The following is a 21959-nucleotide window of genomic DNA, read 5'->3' as shown; positions in this document are numbered from 1 at the left end:
ACTTGTGCGCATGCCACTTCTACACATGGGCAGAAGCTTCTGCGCATGCGCAAATAGTATTTGATGACGTCTGGGCGGGTGGGGGGAGCCTCCTGCCACCACTGCTACCAGTTTGCCCAAACTGGGGCGAAACAGTAGCAACCCACCACTGATCCAAACTAGACTGTGTTGTTTCTCTGTGTCATATAATATATGTGAGCATATGCATAATTTTGTATTTTATTTTGTCTTGTTTATGTAGTGTATATTGGAGGTGGAGACCCTTTGAGAGCTGTATGCAATGAAATTTCATTTTAATGTTTGCCAGTTAGTGTACATTCAAGTGACAATAAAGTTATTCTAAGTCTTGAATTCTGTTGACCCTTATCTACTGCCAATTTGCTTTGACTGTTAGTAGTTCATTCTCTTGTAGAGTGTTAACATGCAATAAACCTATATTCATTTGAACTGCCTTGACTCCCGATTTCCTGTGCTTGACAATTTTGAAACTGTACAATCCACTGGCTCAAAAACCCAGAGCCATTAAAAGTTTGTTGAGCAAATATAGCCCTTCTGTTTGTAACTAATCTGATTAAGCACATGGTCTGAGAATAGGAGAGCACATATAAAAACTAATGCAGGCTCATATATTCTGATAAGTGGTAACAGAATTTATTCAAGTTTTGAGTTTGGCATATTAGGTGAATTCAGCCACTGTGGGTTGGACCCCTTGATTCATGGTAGCCTTGCCTTACTTGGCACTTTCTAGATGCCGTTGGGGCTGTCGCAGATTAAATCTGGAAGGCATCAGATTGAAGGAGGCTGATTCATTGCTTAGTACATTGTACAGCCCAGTTAACTGTGCTTTGTTCAATAAAATCTGATTAAACTAGCCATAGGTTAGCAGCATGATGTATGACCAATTAGATTACATCTTGTTTCTGCAGGAGCTCATTAGACATCTACAGGGAATTCCCATGTGAAAGAAGATATGAGACAACAATTCCTGTTTCTAGTATTGTTCAACAATAGAACACACAATTAATCTATTTTTCGTTTTCTCCATTAATCTGATTATTAATTAATGTGGTTGCTTCTTTTTGCTTACTTGGGAATGTTCTAAGGATGAGAGCGAAAGGATCTTAAACAGGGGTGAAATTCAGCAGGTTCTGACAGGTTCTGGAGAACCAGTAGCGGAAATTTTGAGTAGTTCAGAGAACCAAAAAACACCACGTCTGGCTGGTCCCAGAGTAGGGTGGGAATGGAGATTTTGCAGCATCCTTCCCCCAGGAGTGGGGAGAGAATGGAGATTTTGCAGTAGACATCCCCTGGAGTGGGGAGGGAATGGAGATTTTGCAGTATCTTTCCCCTGCCACGCCCACCAAGCTACACCCATAGAACCAATAGTAAAAAAATTTAAATTTCACCACTGATCTCGAAGCAAGTTTATTTGACTACCAAGCGACCCCAAAACCCAGGGAAACAAGGCAGGAGGTTTAGAAGAAGTGAGAAGCAAAACCAGGGGGGGAAAAGAGAAAATGTTATGGATATTAGTGCCTAGGTTGGTTGATTATATGCAGTGTTTGGTTTCTGAAAGGTGCAACATGAAATGAAAGCTTTAGAAATGAGTTGGAAGATGACTCCTACAATTCCACGCATGATCTGACTTACTTTAAACAAAAAGACAGAGAAATGAAGTGTAAAAAAAAATGCAAGGCAACAAAAAACGCCAAAAGGAGCATTTGTGGCTCATTTTTGCTTTTGCTAGAAAAAACAACAACCCCCAACTCCCCAGGGATCTGCTGAATGAAGCTACCAATAACAGCTACATTAAACCAGATAGTGTGGCTTTAACAGCTCCCTCCTTCTTGTTGGTAGTGATGCCTTAATTGTGCCATGATGAACCTAATTACAAATGCCAGTTTCCTCCAGCAGAAGTTCTTGGGTGTTTCATTGCTTTTTTTATTTTTTTTTATTTTACAGGAACTATGAGAGTACTGTAACACTAAATCCAGGGTAGGTGTCACCTTTGCCTCTTTTAGTGGTTTGCAATTTATTTATTTCATTCAATTTAGCTGCTGTCTGAACTCCAAAGTTACTCCGGGCAGCTGACAATACAATAAGCAATACAAGCATGATATACATAACAAGATAAGAATCCAGACACTTGATACAAAAAAAGACCACACCTAGAGCACTGCATCCAGTTTTGGTCACCACACTATAAAAAATAATATAATAATAAAAATATAAAAAAGATGTTGATACTCTAGGAAGTGGCTCAGGGGCTAGGACGTTGAGCTTGTCGATCGAAAGGTCGGCAGCTCAGCGGTTCGAATCCCTAGTGATGCCGTGTAACGGGGTGAGCTCCCGTTACTTGTCCCAGCTTCTGCCAACCTAGCAGTTTCGAAAGCACGTAAAAATGCAAGTAGAAAAAATAGGGACCACCTTTGGTGGGAAGGTAACAGTGTTCCGTGCGCCTTTGGCGTTGAGTCATGACCACATGACCAGAGACGTCTTCGGACAGCGCTGATTCTTCGGCTTTGAAACGGAGATGAGCACCGCCCCCTAGAGTTGGCAATGACTAGCACGTATGTGCGAGGGGAACCTTTACCTTTTTACTCTAGGAAGAATGCAGAGAAAAGCAAGAAAGATGATTAAGGGACTGGGGGTACATACAATGAATGGTTGCAGGAACTGGGCATGGCTAGTCTAGTGAAAAGACGGACCAGGGGAGACATGATAGCAGGGTTCCAATATTTGAGGGGCTGCCACAGGGAGGAGGGGGTTAAATTATTTTCCAAAACACCTGAAGGCCAGACAAGAAATAATGGATGGAAACTGAACAGGGAGAGATTCAACCTGGAAATAAGGAGAAATTTCCTGACAGTGAGAACAATCAACCAATGGAACAGAAGTTGCTTTCGGAAGTTGTGGGAGCTTCATCACTGGAAGCTTTCAAGAAGAGACTGGACCTCCATCTGTTAGAAGTTGTATCGGGTCTCCTGCTTGGGCAGGGGGTTGGACTAGATCACTTACAAGGGCCCTTCCAGCTCTGTTAATCTGTGAAAAACATAGGCAAAAACCACATCTACTCTGGGGGTCCAGCTATCTTAACCCAAAACCTGGGAGAAGAGCCTTGCAGAACGCCAGCAGGATTGGAACCCCATGGATTTCAGAGGGAATCTCATTCCAAAGGGACAGAGCTACAAAAAGGAACTGGGTCCTCCTACCTGGGTCATGATAGATGACAATGTTTAATCAAAGGTATCCAGACCTCAGCAAACCTGCCAGGCCATATCAACCATGGAGGTAGGTGGTTCTTCTGAAGGAGGAGAAAAACTGTAACAACAATTCTGGCAGCAGTTTCAAGAGGTTGTGGTCTTAGCAACTGTGGTCACGGCCCAAGGAGATGCCCCCACCCCACACACCTCAACAATAGCAAGTGTTAGGCTCAAAACATCCAATACATCAGCAGGTGTGATGTTCTACAAAATTTGGAGCAAAGCCTCAAGACCACCTCCTCTGACCTAGAAAATCAGTCCCCTTGACCTAGAAAGACTCATTAGCATTGAAAAATATACTCCCCTTGTGAGGTTATTCTATGGCTGCGCCTTAAGGTGGGGAATTGGGAGGTTAAGGAAATCCCCCCCAGGTATAGTAGGATGGCATTGATCAAGTACACCAGCATGGAATGGAATGGAATGGAATGGAATGGAATAGAATAGAATAGAATTTTTTATTGGCCAAGTGTGATTGGACACACAAGGAATTTGTCTTGGTGCATATACTCTCAGTGTACATAAAAGAGGTGTTCATCAAGAATTCTAAGGTACAACACGTAATGATAGTCATAGGGTACAAATAAGCAATCAGGAAACACTCGATATCAATATAAATCGTAAGGATACAAGCAACAAAGTTACAATCATACAGTCATAAGTGGAAGGAGATGGGTGATGAGAATGATTAATAGTTTGCAGATTTAGTAAATAGTTTGACAGTGTTGAAGGAATTATTTGTTTAGCAGAGTAATGGCGTTTGGGAAGAAACTGTTCTTGTGTCTAGTTGTTCTGGTGTGCAGTGCTTTGTAGCGTCGTTTTGAGGGTAGGTGTTGAAACAATTTATGTCCAGGTTGTGAGGGGTCTGTAAATATTTTCACAGCCCTCTTTTTGACTTGTACAGTATACAGGTCCTCAATGGAAGGCAGGTTGGTAGCCATTTTTTTTCTGCAGTTCTAATTTCTAACAGCATTAGAACATGTAACCAACATAGCACTACATTTATTTCTTGTAAAAAGGATATAAAAACTCAATGCATAACTCTGTTGGGGATTCCTTCTTTTTGATTGGAGGCAACCCTTTTGCTGTGGCACATCAGTAAAGGAATTCAGCTCAAGAAAATCCTCATGTCCAGTGGACTTAATTGGGCATCGTCTCCAGGCAACAGATCACAGTCCAGTCACCTGAGTTATAAGTCTGTCACTTCAAATAACCTGTCCCTATGCCATGGAGGGCTGTACCTCGAAACATGGATTAACCAGATTCATAGCCTATAGGGCTTTATACAGTATCATCTCCTTCACTGTCAGTATAACGAGGACTAACAATCTTATTATTTTACACACTGTCAAGAAATGTAAAAACCCAAAATGGTCCTACTCTTGCAAGTCTTTGCAATCTTATCTCAGATTCCACCTATTCTTGGTCTCCTTTGCTGAAATCTCTTGCAATCTCCTAAAATATTAAAAGGGACAAGATCTGACAATCCCTCCCAATGTCTGAGAAGCTTATTTTCTTAAAAAATAAATAAATAAACCAACCGAAATGTTTAATTCTGCTTTTCTGTAGTCATCTAGAACTGCTGTGGGTATGTTGCAATCTATTGTGTTGCAGCACACAAGTTGCTGTGGAACACAAACCCCAGAAAGCTACTGTGGATTTTTCTGCTGGTGCTTTTCTGCCGGTTACCCAGCTTGGAATCACAATGCTGGCAGGAAATTCTTTCATAATCAGATTCTTTCTCTGTATCATTGTGGATGATGTCAATTTAAGTCTAATAAATGACAAGATGTGAGAAGGTAAGAGAACACAGATCAAGGAAGCCTTTATGGACAATTCACTATTTATTATTTATTTATTTATTATTTAAATTTATATACCGCCCTATCTCCCAAAGGACTCAGGGCGGTTCACAGGCATATAAAACATCAATATACAAAATTAAAATAATCTTTAAAAAACTTATTCCAATGCCCTATCATTAAAAATAGAAATATAAATATTAAAAATCAATTTAAAACCCCTATAAAATTTAAAATCTAAGCCAGTCCTGCACAGATGAATAAATGTGTCTTGAGCTCGCGACGGAAGGTTCGAAGGTCCGGAAGTTGACGGAGTCCTGGGGAGCTCGTTCCAGAGGCGGAGCCCCACAGAGAAGGCCCTTCCTGGGCGTGCCAGACGACACTGCCTAGCTGACGGCACCTGAGGAGTCCCTCCTGTGAGAGCGCACGGGTCGGTGAGAGGTATCTGGTCGCAGTAGGCGGTCCCGTAGATAACCCGGCCCTATGCCATGGAGCGCTTTAAAGGTGGTCACCAAAACCTTGAAGCGCACCGGAAGGCCACAGGTAGCCAGTGCAGCCTGCGCAGGATGGGTGTTATCACGGGAGCCACGAGGGCTCCATCTATCACCAGCGCAGCCGCATTCTGGACTAACTGCAGCCTCCGGATGCCCTTCAAGGAGCCCCATGTAGAGGCGTTGCAGTAATCCAGGCGAGGCGTCACGAGGCGTGGTGACCGTGCATAGGGCCTCCCGGTCCAGAAAGGGGCGCAACTGGCGCACCAGGCGAACCTGGTAGAACGCTCTCCTGGAGACGGCCGTCAAATGATCTTCTAGAGACAGCCGTTCATCCAGGAGGACGCCTAAGTTGCGGACCCTTTCCATCGGGGCCAATGACTCGCCACCGATGGTCAGCCGCGGATTTAGCTGACTGTACCGGGATGCCGGCATCCACAGCCACTCTGTCTTGGAGGGATTGAGCTTGAGCCTGTTTCTCCCCATCCAGACCCGTACTACCCGTACTACCATGCATCATTTTAGAACAGTTGTGAGAAAAATAATTGCAGTTGACAAATTCAGCAAGTGGTATGTGAAAGAAAAAATGTATAGCTTTGACCTAAGGGGGAAAAAAATTATGAACATGCCAGCGCTCCCTGCAGTAAGATGTGGGAGGATATACACCATTTGTTCCTTTTGCCTCCACTCTCTAAGGATAGGAAGGAATGTAATTAATTTTTCAGACCATCTTTCCTTAATATAGCACACTGAAACTGTGATGGATTAAAGCTCCCATCATCCTCAACCAGCATGACCATTGTGTTTGTGAAGGGGAGTTCAAGGAGGGGTTCTACTTACCTTTATTACCGGTTCACATCGTGCCTGCGCGTATGCGCAGATCGCTTTTGATGACGTTTGGGTCAGTGGGTGGAGCCTCCCGCTGATTTTACCTGGTTCTATAGAACAAGTGCGAACCGGGGACAACCCACCACGGTGGGTGGGTGGGGTTGGTTACATTACAACACTGTGGGAGAATACCAGCTGGAGGAAAGCTGTTCAAGACTATATATCCTTAATAATGCTGCAATGTGATATAAAAGTTCAATGTGTAAAACAGCCCTCACCAGCCTGATACTGTTTTGGAACATTATTTGCTTGTTTGCTTACATTTTGAAATCATTTTGATCAGTGTTTCTCAAACTTGGCAACTTCTGCTTTAACAAAGCAGAATTAATTTGAGGAAACAAAACAGCCACTTCACAAACGCATGGCACAACACAGGAGAGCAAACCCATCGGGACAAGACTCAGCAGTCTATCTGCATCTGAAAAACAGAGGTCACCATTTTTAAGACAGCAAAGTTCACATTGGGGAAAGAGAGAACCACTGGTTTGAAAGGGGGGGGGTCAAAGAGGCCATCTACACTAAAATTGAGTAGCCTCTCTCAAGAGAGTGAAAGGAATAAAACATCACCTATCTCCTGTCTACAACTCAGTCCTTTCAGCAGTCCCATGAAAATTCCACACCCATTTGCACTCTGATTCAGGTGACCCTGAGGTGACAGATAAACCTCAATGACCATGACTGCAAACAATATAAATCCTTCTATTCCCCACACTTCAGTCAGAACAGAAGAAGCTTCTTGGATGAGAAGTGAAACGTTTTCAAGGGGGAAAGACCCCCAAGAAAGTCTAGATGCATTTTAAAAATGGGACAATCATGACCTGGATGATTGAGAATCTCCATAAACATCTCTTCTCCTCCTTCCCCAAGGTCATTCACACATTCCATTACATCATCTGTGCCATGACAAGGGTCAATTAATCCATCTAGAAGATCCTCAAGTTTAATCCACTCCAGTGTGCAGGAAAAAATGTTTGTAACACATACTAGAATTCAATTATGACATAGAACAGCTATGTAGGGTTCATATAATGATATAACCAGAAAGTTTAGATTATGAAACTGTATATATCTTTGTTTTTAAATAAGCGTGAGTAAACTCTAGATAGATAGATAGATAGATAGATAGATAGATAGATAGATAGATAGATAGATAGATAGATAGATAGATAGATAGATAGATAGATGAAAGATAGATGGATGGATGGATGGGTGGATGGACAGATAGATAGATAGATGGATGGATGGATAGACAGGCAGGCAGACAGATAACATTCAGATGCTCAGCTATTGACTCATATTTATGACTGTCGCAGTGTCCTACGATCACGTGATCCCCTTTTGCAATCTTCTGACAAGGAAAGTCAATGGGGAAGCCAGATTCATTTAACAACTGTGCTACTAATTGAACAACTGCAGTGATTCACTTAACAATTGCAGCAAGTTAAGGTCTTAATGGGACTAAACTCACTTCACTATCTCGCTTAGCAACATAAATTTTGGGCTGAATTGTGGTGTAAGTCGAGGACTACCTGTAACATCTTCTCTCTTATGTCAATCCTATCCCACAGCGGCTGTCACAGATGCAAAATCCATCAACTTTTATCCTCCAATAATAAATTCATGAGGTAATGTCAGCAATGACTGAAACCGAGATGAATTCCATGATGATGGTAGCTTTCTGATAATTTAAGAATGGCTAGAGAACACTTTAACTAGTTGTGTGGAAAGGACATAGCCCAGAACTTGCAAATAAAAATGCATAAAAATAAATATGAAAATAACTCCCTTCACATTACAGTTCTTTACAGAAAATCTAAGACTATGTTTACAAAACATGCATATTTATTCATAGTTACCATGGTTTATCAAATTAACCTAATTTAAACAACTGCGTGGGCTGGGGCAAAATGTATTCAGTGCAGTGAGGTAGTATGTTAAGCAAGGGTGGTGAGTTTTGCTATATTTAGTTTGTAGGCTTGACACAACCAGCTAAGTCACAAACAAGAAAACTACATTTTGTCTTAGCATGTAATGAAAACACAGCCTGTGTGCAGCAAAAAAAAAGAGGAAGGCATACACCCTCATTTCTATAGAAGCTTGCGTGGATCACTCAATTATTCCCATTTTGCTCTGTTTTATGAATCTATAAATTGCTTTAAGTTGTTTATTTAAAAATAATAATAAAGGTGGAATGTAAATAAATAAATAAATAAATAAATAAATAATAGATATAGATGATAGATAGATAGATAGATAGATAGATAGATAGATAGATAGAGATAGAGATGATAGATAGATGATAGATAGAGATGGTAGACAAATAGACAGACATGGAAGATATAGATTTTAGATAGATAGATAGAGAGAGAGAGAGAGATGGAAGATATAGATAGTTAGATATGATAGATAGATGATAGATATAGATGATAGACAGACAGATAGATATGGAAGATATATAGAGAGAGGGGGGGAGAGAGAGAGATGGAAGAGATAGGTAGATAGATAGGTAGATAGATAGATAGATAGATAGATAGATAGATAGATAGATAGGGATAGAGATGGTAGATAAATGATAGATATAGATGATAGACAGACAGACATGGGAGATATAGATTTGAGAGAGAGAGAGAGAGAGATAGGCAGGCCGACATAGGAGAGTGAGAGTGAGTAAGAGAGATCTGGGTTGGAGGGAATAACAAAATCAAATCAAGAAATACTTATTTATTTATTTATTTATTTTGTCACAACATCATACAAATAGATTATATAGTATATACACATATAAACATATATAGGAAGAAGAAAAGAAAAACAATAGGACAGGAACGGTAGGCACGTTTGTGCGCTTATGCACGCCCCTTATGGTCCTCTTAGGAATGGGGTGAGGTCAATAGAAGAAAGTTTTTGGTTAAAGCTTTTAGGATTATGGGAAGAGACCACAGAGTCAGGTAGAGTATTCCAAGCACTGATGATTCTGTTGCAGAAGTCATATTTTCTGCAATCTAGATTAAAGCGGTTTACATTAAGTTTAAATCTATTGGTTGCCCTTGTATTATTGCAATTAAAGCTGAAGTAGTCTTTGACAGGAAGGACATTACAATAGATGATTCTGTGAGTTAAACTTAGGTCTTGTCGGCGACGGAGTTCCAAGTTTTCTAAGCCTAGGATTTCAAGTCTGGTGGGATAAGGTATTTTGTTGTTTTCAGAGGAATGGAGAACTCTTCTTGTAAAATATTTCTGGACACGTTCAATTGTATTGATGTCAGAGATGTGGTGAGGGTTCCAAACAGGTGAGCTGTATTCTAGAATTGGTCTAGCAAATGTTTTATATGCTCTGGTTAGTTGTGTGGTGTTTTGGAAAAGAAGCTACGCAAAATTAGGTTTACAACTCTTAGAGCTTTTTGCTATGTAGTTGCAGTGGGCTTTGGCACTTAGATCATTTGACATGAAAACTCCAAGGTCTTTAACGGGATGGGGGTCGTCTGTAAGGTAATGTCCATCTAGTATGTACTTAGTTTTAGGGTTCTTTTTTCCTATATGTCAGACTGAGCATTTGCTGGTTGAAATTTGGAGCTGCCAATTTTTAGACCAAGCGGTTAGATGGTCAAGGTCGTTTTGAATGATAGAAGTGTTGTCTGTGGTGTTAAATAGTTTGACATCGTCAGCAAAGAGAACACAATTACTTGAGATATGGTCACAAAGATCATTAATGTATAGAATAAAGAGTGTTGGTCCAAGGACGCTGCCTTGAGGAACGCCACTCTTGACAGGAACAGGATTTGATAAAGCATTGCCAATTTTGACCACTTGTTGTCTGTTAGACAGAAAAGCAGATATCCATTTGTGGAGGGGTCCTGAGATGCCATAGGATACACCCCGGAGATCTCAGCCCCAAATACACCCCGGAGATCTCAGCCCCAAAGGGAAAGAGTCGTGATTTGGGGGGGGGGAGGGTTCCCTCATCTTACAAACAAGCCTACGCGTAACCGCTTCCTCCAGCCGGCAAGCCCGGGCACGCGATAGTCCCTCGGTAACTTTTCTCCGCTTGGCAGGCAGGCAGGCAGGCGGCAGCGCGGCGATTCAGCGGCGGCGGCAGAAGCAGCATTTTCCAAAGACGTCCAATGGCGATCCGAGCCCGGGCGGGCAATTGTCCAGTCCAATGAGAATCCGAGGAGCCGCTGCAACATCTGCCAATCGGGCCGCCTGTCACAGGAGCTTTTCCCTGGAAGAGAAGGAGGAGGAGGAGGAGGAAGCGCCAGAGCCCGGCTCAGTCGCCCTGGGCTGCGGATTGGAGGCTCTCGTGGGAGCGCTCTGCCCGCGTCTGTTGGAGGCAGGAGCACGTTGGGAAAGCGGCGGGGCGAAGGCGGCTTTGGCTTCAGCCTGGGAGGGGCGGTGGGTGGGTAAGTGCCGCCGCCGCCGCTTGCTTCAGCCCGGGTGGCTGGCAGGTGAGCTGCGGCAACCACCGAGGTGAGCCGCGGCGATCGCTCCCCTGGAAACCCAGCGAAAGGCTTTGCGGAGCGGACCGTCTGGCTGGGAAAAGGTAGGTCCTTTGTTCGGGTGGTTTTCTTTAACCAGCCGCCGGGCTCCAGACCCAGCGCCGATCGTTCGGGATTCGGGAAGAACTCGGTCTTGCCTCCCTGCCTTCCCTTCCGAGGCTGCTAAAGGGATATGCGGAATCCCGGGTTCTTTTGCCGGACGCGGCGTCCTTCTGCTGGCGGGTGGTCGCGATCCCTGCTCGGCGAGGAGGAAGGAGATTGAGAAAGGGGAGGGGGGAAGCCAAAAAAACCCTGAAACCAGAGGAAAGGGAGACTGAGAGATGGGAATGCGAGAAGGGAAAAAGTTGCCTCTGAGCGAGTGCAGAGCGCCCCGACCGTCCCGCTCATCCTTTTTAGCCGGAGGGGGGCGATTTTGGAACAAGAAGAGACTGAACGGGCGAGGCGAGAAGGGTTTTCCGCAGCCGGAGCCTCATTCCACAATGCGGGGAAAGTCCGGAGTAGCTCGGTCTCTGCTGCTCCCCAGCAGCCCCATGTGCGGGTGTGTATCCTGGGCGGCTGTGCACACACGTTCATGGTGCATCTTCTTGACGTGTAACTTCAGCTTTATAGGCTGTTTGGAAGCCCATCTCTTCCAGTATCCCTCTTATTGTATTGAGAGGGGTTGTCAAAACCCAATCTTCCTTCACTGGAATAGATCATTCTAAAGGGGCAAATCCCAGTTCACACCTGCTCCTTTGAAAACAGAGTTTCTCCACCTTCCCCTCTCCCTTCCGATCTTATTTTTTTTTCTGTGCCCCTCCATCCAGATCCCAGTGCCAAATGCAGACCTGGGACAGTAACCCGTGCATTTTCGGATATCTTCCAGGCACAGTTACATTTTGCTTTTCTGCGGACCTCCTCGGATGTGGCCTGGCCCACCTGCTAATTTTTCATCCGTGGCCCCCTTTGAAATATCCTAGGGCTCCAAGGGCCCACATGGTCCCAGTTATAAATCGCTCTTTTTAAATTGCACATTGAATGTGCAGTGAGATTGGGTGCATTTTTTTATTACGGGCCTCTCCACTTCTTTTATCTAGCCTGCCTTGCAAGGTTCCTGTAAGCTTCCTTGAAGCCTTCAGGAATGAGAAAGGCACATAAGTAATAGTAACTGAAATCCAGATCTGCATTTAAACCTTCTCAAGTCTTATAACTTACCCCATTTTTTTCATATTCTGCACCAAGATGCTCCCTTAAAAGGTTTGTTCGAGTTCTTTTTTTTTTCCGAGACAGAGGGAGGGAGAAGATTACCATGGCATGGTGACCTTTCTGGGCAGATAACTTTCATGGTTTACTGATGAGCTGTCTTCCACCAATGTTTAATCTTTAATTAAACATGATCCTTTCAGACCCTTTGATTCTTGTCCTCTCACCAGCATGTTCTATCCAGGGAGAGAGAGATAATTCATTTTCTTTCCCATCCGAACACTCCCTAGAATAACTAATATGCTAGAATACTTTGGTGGCTGGACTTAAAGTGCTTAATAAAACATCTGCTGTTTTGCATTGCATCAGTTGCAGGAAGCTTTACCCCCAATTAGCAGTCATGCAGAAAAACCAAAAGAGAAAAATAGATGAAAGTAAAGAAACGGGGGCCTCTGTATCAATCCAGATGTGGGTAGGACAATATTCAAGTCTGGATGGAGATGTGGAACTGAATCTGAAGGTGGAGCACCCTTGAAAGACCGGAGGTGTATTTTGAGATTTTCCTATACATGGAGATGCTGTTATCTGTAGAAGGGCAGCTAGAAAAACCGGAATCTTTTGCCACTGGCATTCCCTTTGGGAGAAGCCTGCTCTAATTGTTTTTTTAACCCTGGTTATGGTCAGATTAAACCACTTTTTGCATATTCCATCCAATGCTGCCTTTTAAAATGGTGAAGATGCTTCAGTCAATGAAGAATGCAGCCCATCTGGTTGCTGGCTAGAGACTGGCCATGGGCCAGCATCAGCTGCCTGAACATCTAGAGGTCCAGTTTAAAAGTCTGCTGACCAGCCTTTAAAAGCCAAAATGACTTGCAGCCAATTTATTTAAAGGATTGCTTGAATCTGTACAAACCAGTGCAGGCCTTGAGGTGTTCCATAGAGACCTTCTAGTTTATCATTCAGTTACAAGGGATATGGCCTTTTCTATGTTGCATCTTTTTTTGAATGCTGTTCTGCTGGAAATATCTCCTGGCTTCCTTTCTGACTATTTCCACCTGGATTTTAGAAAGGTGGATAATCTTTCCTGCTTTTAACTGCACAATGATATTAGATGGCTTTTAACGGTCACATGTATTTATGCATTTAAATTGTTCTGAGGGCCTTGGTTTTAAAAGGTGGCATAAAATATTTAAGTGCTGTAAGTAAAAATGCAAACATGGAGCCCAAAGGAAATGTGAGACAATCTATAAAAGGTCCAAAATGCAAAAAGACTGTCAATCACCTGTAGGAGCTGAGATTTCTATTTTTTAAGAAAACATCACTATGCTATTTAAACATTACAATGGGACAAAGAATAGGAGCCTTGGTTGAGTCATGCCAAGAATCACATTTGTTAGTTAATGCCTGTGTGATGTCCTTGTGCAGTCAATTTCCTGAGTGATGTACTTTATCTGGCTCATACTTTATAGCATCATCTACATAGCATCATCTATATAACAATAATTTATTAAACAGATCATAATTGATTGGATTTGCCCAACATGCTAACTATAAAGCATGGCTATATACTGTGTTAACACAACAGGCTGACCAAATCCATGTTATGTCTTGTTATGAAGGGTCGATCCAGTCATGATCTTTTAACTAAGCATACTTCAAATTGCTTTTATAAGGAGAAAATGAGAAGGACAGGGTAACAAACTAGTTAAACTGTTCATAATTCTTTTTCCTTTACTCATCCTGTCTGACTGAGGCTAACACCTCATAAAAGTAACAGAGTCAACTCAAATTCATAAAAGTTTATAATCAAACATAGGTCAGTCTTGTTCTGACTTACGCTCTTGTGTAAGATAGAAGTCCAAACCCATTCATTTTTAAGATCACAATTCTTCTTTCCGTGTTGTAGACAATGTGATTTCTGTAAATCCCTTCTAAAGACTTGGAAGATTGGAGCATAGACAGTTCATTTAAGCTTGCAACACAGACTAAACTGAGCACAACCAAGCCCCCACCCAAATAGGACACACCCCCAGCCAATCAGAGCACAGAAAAACCCCCATCCAATCAGAGCACAGCCAAACTCCCACCCAATCAGTTCAAACCCCCACTAGCAGTTAAAAGGAAGAAACAGCTGCGATCACACACTGCTCCCAGAAGCACGAAGCTGAAACCTGAAGATGACGAATGAGACTTTGTCAAAACGTCGCCAAGACACTTCCAATTTTACACGGGAGAAAACCTGAACAACCAAAGACCTACATACAAACACCCGTGAAAACCTCAGAAAACAAATATATATATATGTTTTCTGAGGTTTTCACAGGTATAGAATCAGTTCAAACCCCACTAGCAGTTAAAAGGAAGAAACAGCTGCGATCACACATTGCTCCCAGAAGCACGAAGCTGAAGCCTGAAGATGACGAATGAGACTTCGTCGAAACGTCGCCAAGACACTTCCAATTTTACACGGGAGAAAACCCGAACAACCAAAGACCTATATATATATATATATATATATTTGTTGTAGCTCCATTTTTTTCCTCCACTGGTTCTTGTTCACAGAAGCCAGTAGCCCAGCAAATAGGCTAAAACCCCAAATATTGAAATAATTCTCGATTATATGAGTTATTAATTAATTCAATTACCTTGAATACAAATTTGGATTTATCTGATCATTCCAAATATTGAATCATATTTTGCATGGTGAACCCATTCTATGTTGATTTGTTTGTTTGTTTGATTGATTCTGTGCCATCAAGTTGCTTTCAAATCCTAGCAACTACATAGATATTCTCCATGATAATGTATCCCTAACACATTACATGTTGAGCCTAGGACAATTCCTATTTTCCCAAATACCCTATCTTATCCTCAGTGTCACTATCTTTTTCCTTCCATCTACAGTTTCATTTACTGTCAAACTGCTCAGAGTCACCTTGAACCATGTGATAGGGGGCACATAAATTTGATAACAATACTGCAATAACTGACAATTGCATTTGCTAAAATTGTAAGCGTGTATGTAGAAGCAGAATTCTCATTTTTAAAATAGAATCGAATAGAATAACAGAGTTGGAAGGGACCTTGGAGGTCTTCTAGTCCAATCTCCTGCTCAGGCAGGACACCCTATACCATTTCAGAAAAATGGCTGTCCAATCTCTTCTTAAAACTTCCAGTGTTGGAGCAGCCATAACTTCTGGAGACAACTGATTAATTGTTCTCACTGTCAGGAAATTTCTCCTTGCTCCTCTCCTTGATTAGTTTCCATCCCCTGTTTCTTGTCCCGGCCTCAGGTGCTTCGGAGAATAGCTTGATTCCCTCTTCTTTTTGGCAACCTCTGAGATATTGGAACAATGCTAAATATTATTTATAGTTTACAACATACCTATTTCTCACATGCCATTGTCCAGAAAATCAAATTTTATCCCTTTCACTTTTGAACACTGCAGTTTTACATTATCCTAGTGCAGTCTTTTTCAACCTTGACAACTTAAGTCAGTCCACATGTCTAAAAATTGTTGAAAAACACTGCACTAGGGAGTGTGTGTATGTGTGCATGAGTTTGTGTGTGTGTGTGTGTATCTGTGCACATCTTTAAAAGTAATCATCTGGCAGATCTAGTAATGAGTTGACACTTCTTCCCCTATGGCTCAGAAAACTGGTTAATCCACAATTAACTTCTTTTCCCTCTGGTGATGTTCTTGGGAGTAAGATCATTTATTTATGAATTACAAAAAACTCCCCAAATTTCTATCCACTTCTTTTTGGTTTTGCTAATTGATGCTTTATGTTGTGATTTGTCTTTCAATTGTGTTGACACAAGTCCCTGCAGTTATGGCTCTCAGCCCAATAAATGGCTATTTTATTTCCAGTAATTTTTTCCCCTTGTGTCTCAGATTTTACTTTTTGGTATGAATCAGTGTGATGGGCGGGCCCCTAAATTGTACTGATTCAAGCCCACAGTGCTGATTCATGCAAGAGGCAAATCTCCATAGTAAATACTATAATAGTTATTAGTAGGAGCATGCGACTTTTTCAGGGTTAAGATTTGGCCACATTTCCAGAGCTAGAATAAGAATGTGTGATTTTACTGCATTTCACTGAAATGTAAATTCAATATTATTATAACCATTTCCAAGATATTGGATAATTTCCTATGGTAGAAGAAATTTAACATGCCAAGGCTATGAGAAGTTAGAAGGAGCCTCAGTTATATACCGGTACCTTTATTGTGGATTATGTCTGCAAAATCTATGCCTCCTCACCACCACCATCAAGTTATTTGTACATCTCCTTAGCTGTAGTCAGTTTTATACAAGAAAGCTGAATTTGTACTTTATGCCTTTAAAATGGAGATAGGAAGAAATATCTACAGAAATGTTCTTGATTGTTTACAATACAATTTGGCTGATGCAAAAGCTCAGCAAGGTCAGATTTCATTACTACAGATAGTCCTCAACTTACAACAGTTCGTTTAGTGACCTTTCAGAGTTACAACGGCGCTGAAAAAAGTGACACAACTGTTTTTCACACTTATGATTGTTGCAGCATTCCTGTGGTCACATGATCAAAATTCAGATGCTTGGCAACTGGTTCATATTTATGACGGTTGCAGTGTCCCGGGGTAATGTCATTATTTTTTGTGAAGTCTAGAGGGAAGGCAGATTCGCTTAACAACCATGTTACTAACTTAATAAGTGCAGGGATTCACTTAACAACTGTGGTAAGAAAGGTCATAAAATGGAGCAAAACTCACTTAACAAATGTCTCGCTTACATAAACATAAATTTTGGGCTGAATTGTGGTTGTAAGTGGAGGACCATCTGTATTTAGATGGAAAACCTATATTGTGGAATGACCTGTATGAGCCGCGGTGGTGCAGTGGTTAGAGTGCAGTACTGCAGGCTACTTCTGCTGATCACCAGCTGCCAGCAGTTTGGCAGATCAGATCTCCCCAGGCTCAAGGTTGACTCAGCCTTCCATTCTTCTGAGGTCGGTAAAATGAGGACCCAGATTGTTGGGGGCAATATGCTTACTCAGTAAACTGCTTTGAGAGAGCTGTAAAACACTATGAAGTGGTATATAAATCTAAGTGCTAGTGCTAGTATTGCCTTGAACTTTTTTTCTCTATGTGTGTGACTTGAACATTGGGCTCTATCTAACAAAATGAAATTCAACAGTGAAAAAAGTAAGGTTCTACATTTAGGCAAAAAACCCAAATTGCACAGGTACCATATATGTGGTACCTTGCTCAATAGTAGTAACTGTGAGAGGGATCTTGGAGTCCTAGTGGACAACCATTTAGATATGAGCCAGCAGTGTGCAGCAGCTGCCAAAAAAGGCAACAGAGTTCTGGGCTGCATAAACAGAGGGGTAGAATCAAGATCACGTGAAGTGTTAATACCACTTTATAATGCCTTGGTAAGGCCATACTTGGAATATTGCATTCAGTTTTGGTCGCCACGATGTAAAAAAGATGTTGAGACTCTAGAAAGAGTGCAGAGAAGAGCAAAAAAGATAATTAGGGGACTGGAGGCTAAAACATATGAAGAACGGTTGCAGGAACTTGGTATGTCTAGTTTAATGAAAAGAAGGACTAGGGAAGATATGATAGCAGTGTTCCAATATCTCAGGGGTTGCCACCAGTGATGGGTTTCAAAATTTAACTACTGGTTCTGTGGGTGTGGCTTAGTGGGCGTGGCTTGGTGGGCATGGCATGGCTTGGTGGGCATGGCAGGGGAAGGATACTGTAAAATCTCCGTTGCCACCCTACTCCAGGGGAAGGTTACTGCAAAATCCCCATTTCCTCCCAATCAGCTGGAACTTGGGAGGCAGAGAATAGATGGGGCAGAGCCAGTCAGAATTTTTACTACCAGTTCTCTGAACTACTCAAAATTTCTGCTACCGGTTCTCCAGAACTGGTCAGAACCTTCTGAAACCCACCTCTGGTTGCCACAAAGAAGAGGGAGTCAAACTATTCTCCAAAGCATCTGAGGGTAGAACAAGAAGCAATGGGTGGAAACTAATCCAGGAGAAAAGCAACTTAGAACTAAGGAGAAATTTCCTGACAGTTAGAACAATCAATAAGTGGAATAACTTGCCTGCAGAAATTGTAAATGCTCCAACACTGGAAATTTTTAAGAAAATGTTGGATAGCCATTTGTCTGAAATGGTGTAGGGTTTCCTGTCTGGGCAGGGGGTTGGACTAGAAGACCTCCAAGGTCCCTTCCAACTCTGTTATTATATTATAATCCTGTGGATCAGCTCTGTTTTTATTATATTACATCTCTATCGTTGAGGAAAAATAAATTACGGTTTGAACCAGGCCACTGATTAGGTAATGTGGTGCTGTTTTTGGTCATATCACTCAGCCCTTTTAAACTAAGATATGCGATCATAATATTAAAAAAACCTGTGATTTTTTTCTTGATGTGTTGACAGCTTGAAGATACAATTGAATTGATTGATGACATGCCATCATCAATTATGGACGTCAGGCATTTTGTCTGTCAACTCTTAACAACCACACAGATAATTTTTTTCTCCATGATGATCTGTTCCCAACCTGGGCCTTCAGGTTTCCCATCAGTGCACTCATTGCCACTGTAAACTGAATCTATTTATCTTGTTGCTGATTGTGGTCTTTTGTTTCCTTCTACCTTTCCTAGCATTAAAGGCTTCTCCAGAAATCTAAGTCTTCACATTTTGGGTCCAAAGCAAAATAACAGAATTAATAGAGCTGGAAGGGATCTTGGAAGTCTTCTAATCCAAGCCCCAGTTCAGACAGGAAACCTTATACCAGACAAGTTGCTGTCCAGTCTCTTCTTAAAAGCCTTCAGTAATGGAGCACCAGCAAGCTGTTCCACTGGTTAATGGTTCTCACTGTTAGGAAGTTTCTCTTTAGTTTTAGGTTGCTTCTCTCCTTGATCAGTTTCCATCCATTGTTTCTTGTCTTGGCTTCTGGCGCTTTGGAAAATTGGTTGATCCCCTCTTCTTTGTGGCCACTCCTCAAATATTGGAACACTGCTATTATGTCACCCCTAGTTCTTCTTTGTTATTATACCTAGGGGTTCTTTGTTATTATACCTAAGGGTGTCATTCTGACCAGTTCTGGAGAACCGGTAGCGGAAATTTTGAGTGGTTCAGAGAACCGGTAGTAAAAATTCTGACTGGCCCTGCCCTCATCTATTCTCTGCCTGCCAAGTCCCAGCTGATTGGGAGGAAATGGGGATTTTGCAGTATCCTTCCCCTGGAGTATCCTTTTGCAGTATCCTTCCCCTGGATAATTCTACAGAGGAATTATTGAGTCTGTCATTTGCACCTCTATAACTGTCTGGTTCGGTTCTGCAACCCAACAGACTTCAGAGGATAATTAGAACTGCAGAAAAAATAATTGCTACCAACCTGCCTTCCATTGAGGACCTGTATACTGCACGAATCAAGAAGAGGGCCGTGAAAATATTTGCAGATCACTCGCATCCTGGACATAATCTGTTTCAACTCCTACCCTCAAAACGACACTATAGAGCACTGCACACCAGAACAACTAGACACAAGAACAGTTTTTCCCGAAGGCCATCACTCTGCTAAACAAATAATTCCATCCACACTGTCAGACTATTTACTGAATCTGCACCACTATTAATCGTTTCATAGTTCCCATCACCAATCTCTTTCCACTTATGACTGTATGACTATAACTTGTTGCTGGCAATCCTTATGATTTATATTGATATATTGACCATCAATTGTGTTGTAAATGTTGTACCTTGATGAACGTATCTTTTCTTTTATGTACACTGAGAGCATATGCACCAAGACAAATTCCTTGTGTGTCCAATCACACTTGGCCAATAAATTCTATTCTGTTCTATTCTATTCTGGAGTAGGGTGGGAATGGAGATTTTACAGTATCCTTCCCCTGGCACACCCACCAAACCATGCCCACCATGCCACACCCACAGAACCAGTAGTAAAAAAAAATTGAAACTCACCACTGGCATCATAATAATTTGAGCCTGGTCCTTTGTACTTTTGGGTACAAAGAGTTTTGGGTTAATTTGTTCAGTAAAACATTTGTTTGTTTTCTTGGTTGTTCACTGTGTTCTTGGGAGTCTTCTCCAACACCAAAGTTCAAAAGCATCAATACTTTTCCTAGATTGCTTCTTCAAAGTCCAGCTTTTACTTCCATAGAACGTCACAGAACATATCATGGCTTACACAGTTTTGATCTTTGCAGGTAAAGACATATCATGGGATTTTGATGAAAACAGCCTTTTTTTAAAGTGCATTGTTAAAAGCATATGGGAGGCAAATGCTGAAGAAGTGCTTTCTTAGTGCTTTAATACAGATAGCAGATGATCTGGGAAGAAGCAAGATACCTTCAATCCATCCGAGCTCAGTTTGCATAATAGAGCCTAAGAATCTTTCACGAACCTTGTTCATATAGCATAGTTAGTCTCGAGAAAGGGAAAAACTAGATTTTCTTCCGGAAATGAACTCTCTTGAGGAAATGCTGTTTTATCTTTCACCCAAAAAACCTTCCCAAAATGTCTCTTAAACAGAAAGTGAGGGGACTGATGCGCCCTCTTAATGAGAAAAATATTCCTTACTTAATTTTAGATCCCATATTCAGACCGCCACCAAGAGATTCTGTTTTGTGAATGCCTTTCTACAACTACAAATTAAAGGTGTGCGCATACTTAATGATATTTATGACATTATATAAATAATATATTAATTTAAACTTAATATTAACCGCTTCAATCTTGATTGCAGAAAATATGACTTCTGTAACAGAATTATTAATACTTGGAACACACTACCTGACTCTGTGATCTCTTCTCAAAATCCCCAAAGCTTTAACCAAAAACTGTCTACTGTTGACCTCACCCCATTCCTAAGAGGTCTGTAAGGGGCGTGCATAAGAGCACAAACGTGCCTACCGTTCCTGTCCTATTGTTTCCTTTAATTACTGTATATCCAATTAATATAGTTATTACATACTTATGCTTATATATATGCTTATATATTATATAGTTATTTTCATGCTTATGTTTATATATACTGTTGTGACAAAATAAATAAATAAATAAAAATAAAATAAATAAAATATATTTAATATATTAACTTGTGTAGTTTCCTTGCAGATCAATAGAACTCTTTGACCTGATTTTCCTTTCTCTTCCTTGATAAAACAAACAGAATCTTCTGCAAATGAATTCAGAGTTAGATGCATTTAATTGTTATTCTGTGTTAAGAATTAATAATCATTTTCTGGACTATGAGGTTGATATAATAAATAGATGGGGGAAAATGCTGAGAAAGACTGAATAAGTTCTGTTTAGTTATCTGCTTAATATCAGGTTCAAATAATATCTTATTTATGCGGTGGCTCAGGGGCTAGGATGTTGAGCTTGTCAATCGAAAGGTCGGCAGCTCAGCGGTTTGAATCCCTAGTGCTGCCGTGTAATGGGGTGAGCTCCCGTTACTTGTCCCAGCTTCTGCCAACTTAGCAGTTTCGAAAGCACGTAAAAATGCAAGTAGAAAAAATAGGGACCACCTTGGGGGGAAGGTAACAGCGTTCCCTGCGCCTTTGGCGTTGAGTCATGCTGGCCACATGACCACGGAGACATCTTCAGACAGCGCTGGCTCTTCAGCTTTGAAACGGAGATGAGGACCGCCCCCTAGAGTCGGCAACAAGGGGAACCTTTACCTTTACTTTTATGCCAACATATACCACAGTCTTTTTATTCTTAATGTTATTGCTCCTGACATTAGCTAATTGGGCTTTATCCCTCTTGCAAAGAACGCTGGGTTTGAGGCTCAAACTCTTTTCAA

At 41.5% G+C, this 21959-nt stretch overlaps 1 protein-coding gene across 1 annotated transcript in view; it reads left to right on the top strand.

Annotated features, from left to right (window-relative positions):
• The first annotated feature begins 10828 nt into the window (after positions 1-10828).
• The window catches only part of CAMKK1 (calcium/calmodulin dependent protein kinase kinase 1), a 166343-nt gene continuing 155212 nt past the window's right edge, over positions 10829-21959 (top strand). Inside the window, exon 1 of the mRNA XM_058164409.1 lies at positions 10829-10981. The gene's annotated coding sequence lies outside the window, so the exon portion shown is untranslated. The remainder of the gene's footprint in view (positions 10982-21959) is intronic.

Source organism: Ahaetulla prasina, chromosome 1 (assembly GCF_028640845.1).
Source record: "Ahaetulla prasina isolate Xishuangbanna chromosome 1, ASM2864084v1, whole genome shotgun sequence".
Taxonomy (NCBI): Eukaryota; Metazoa; Chordata; class Lepidosauria; order Squamata; family Colubridae; genus Ahaetulla; species Ahaetulla prasina.
This window is presented reverse-complemented; position numbering and strand designations above follow the sequence as displayed.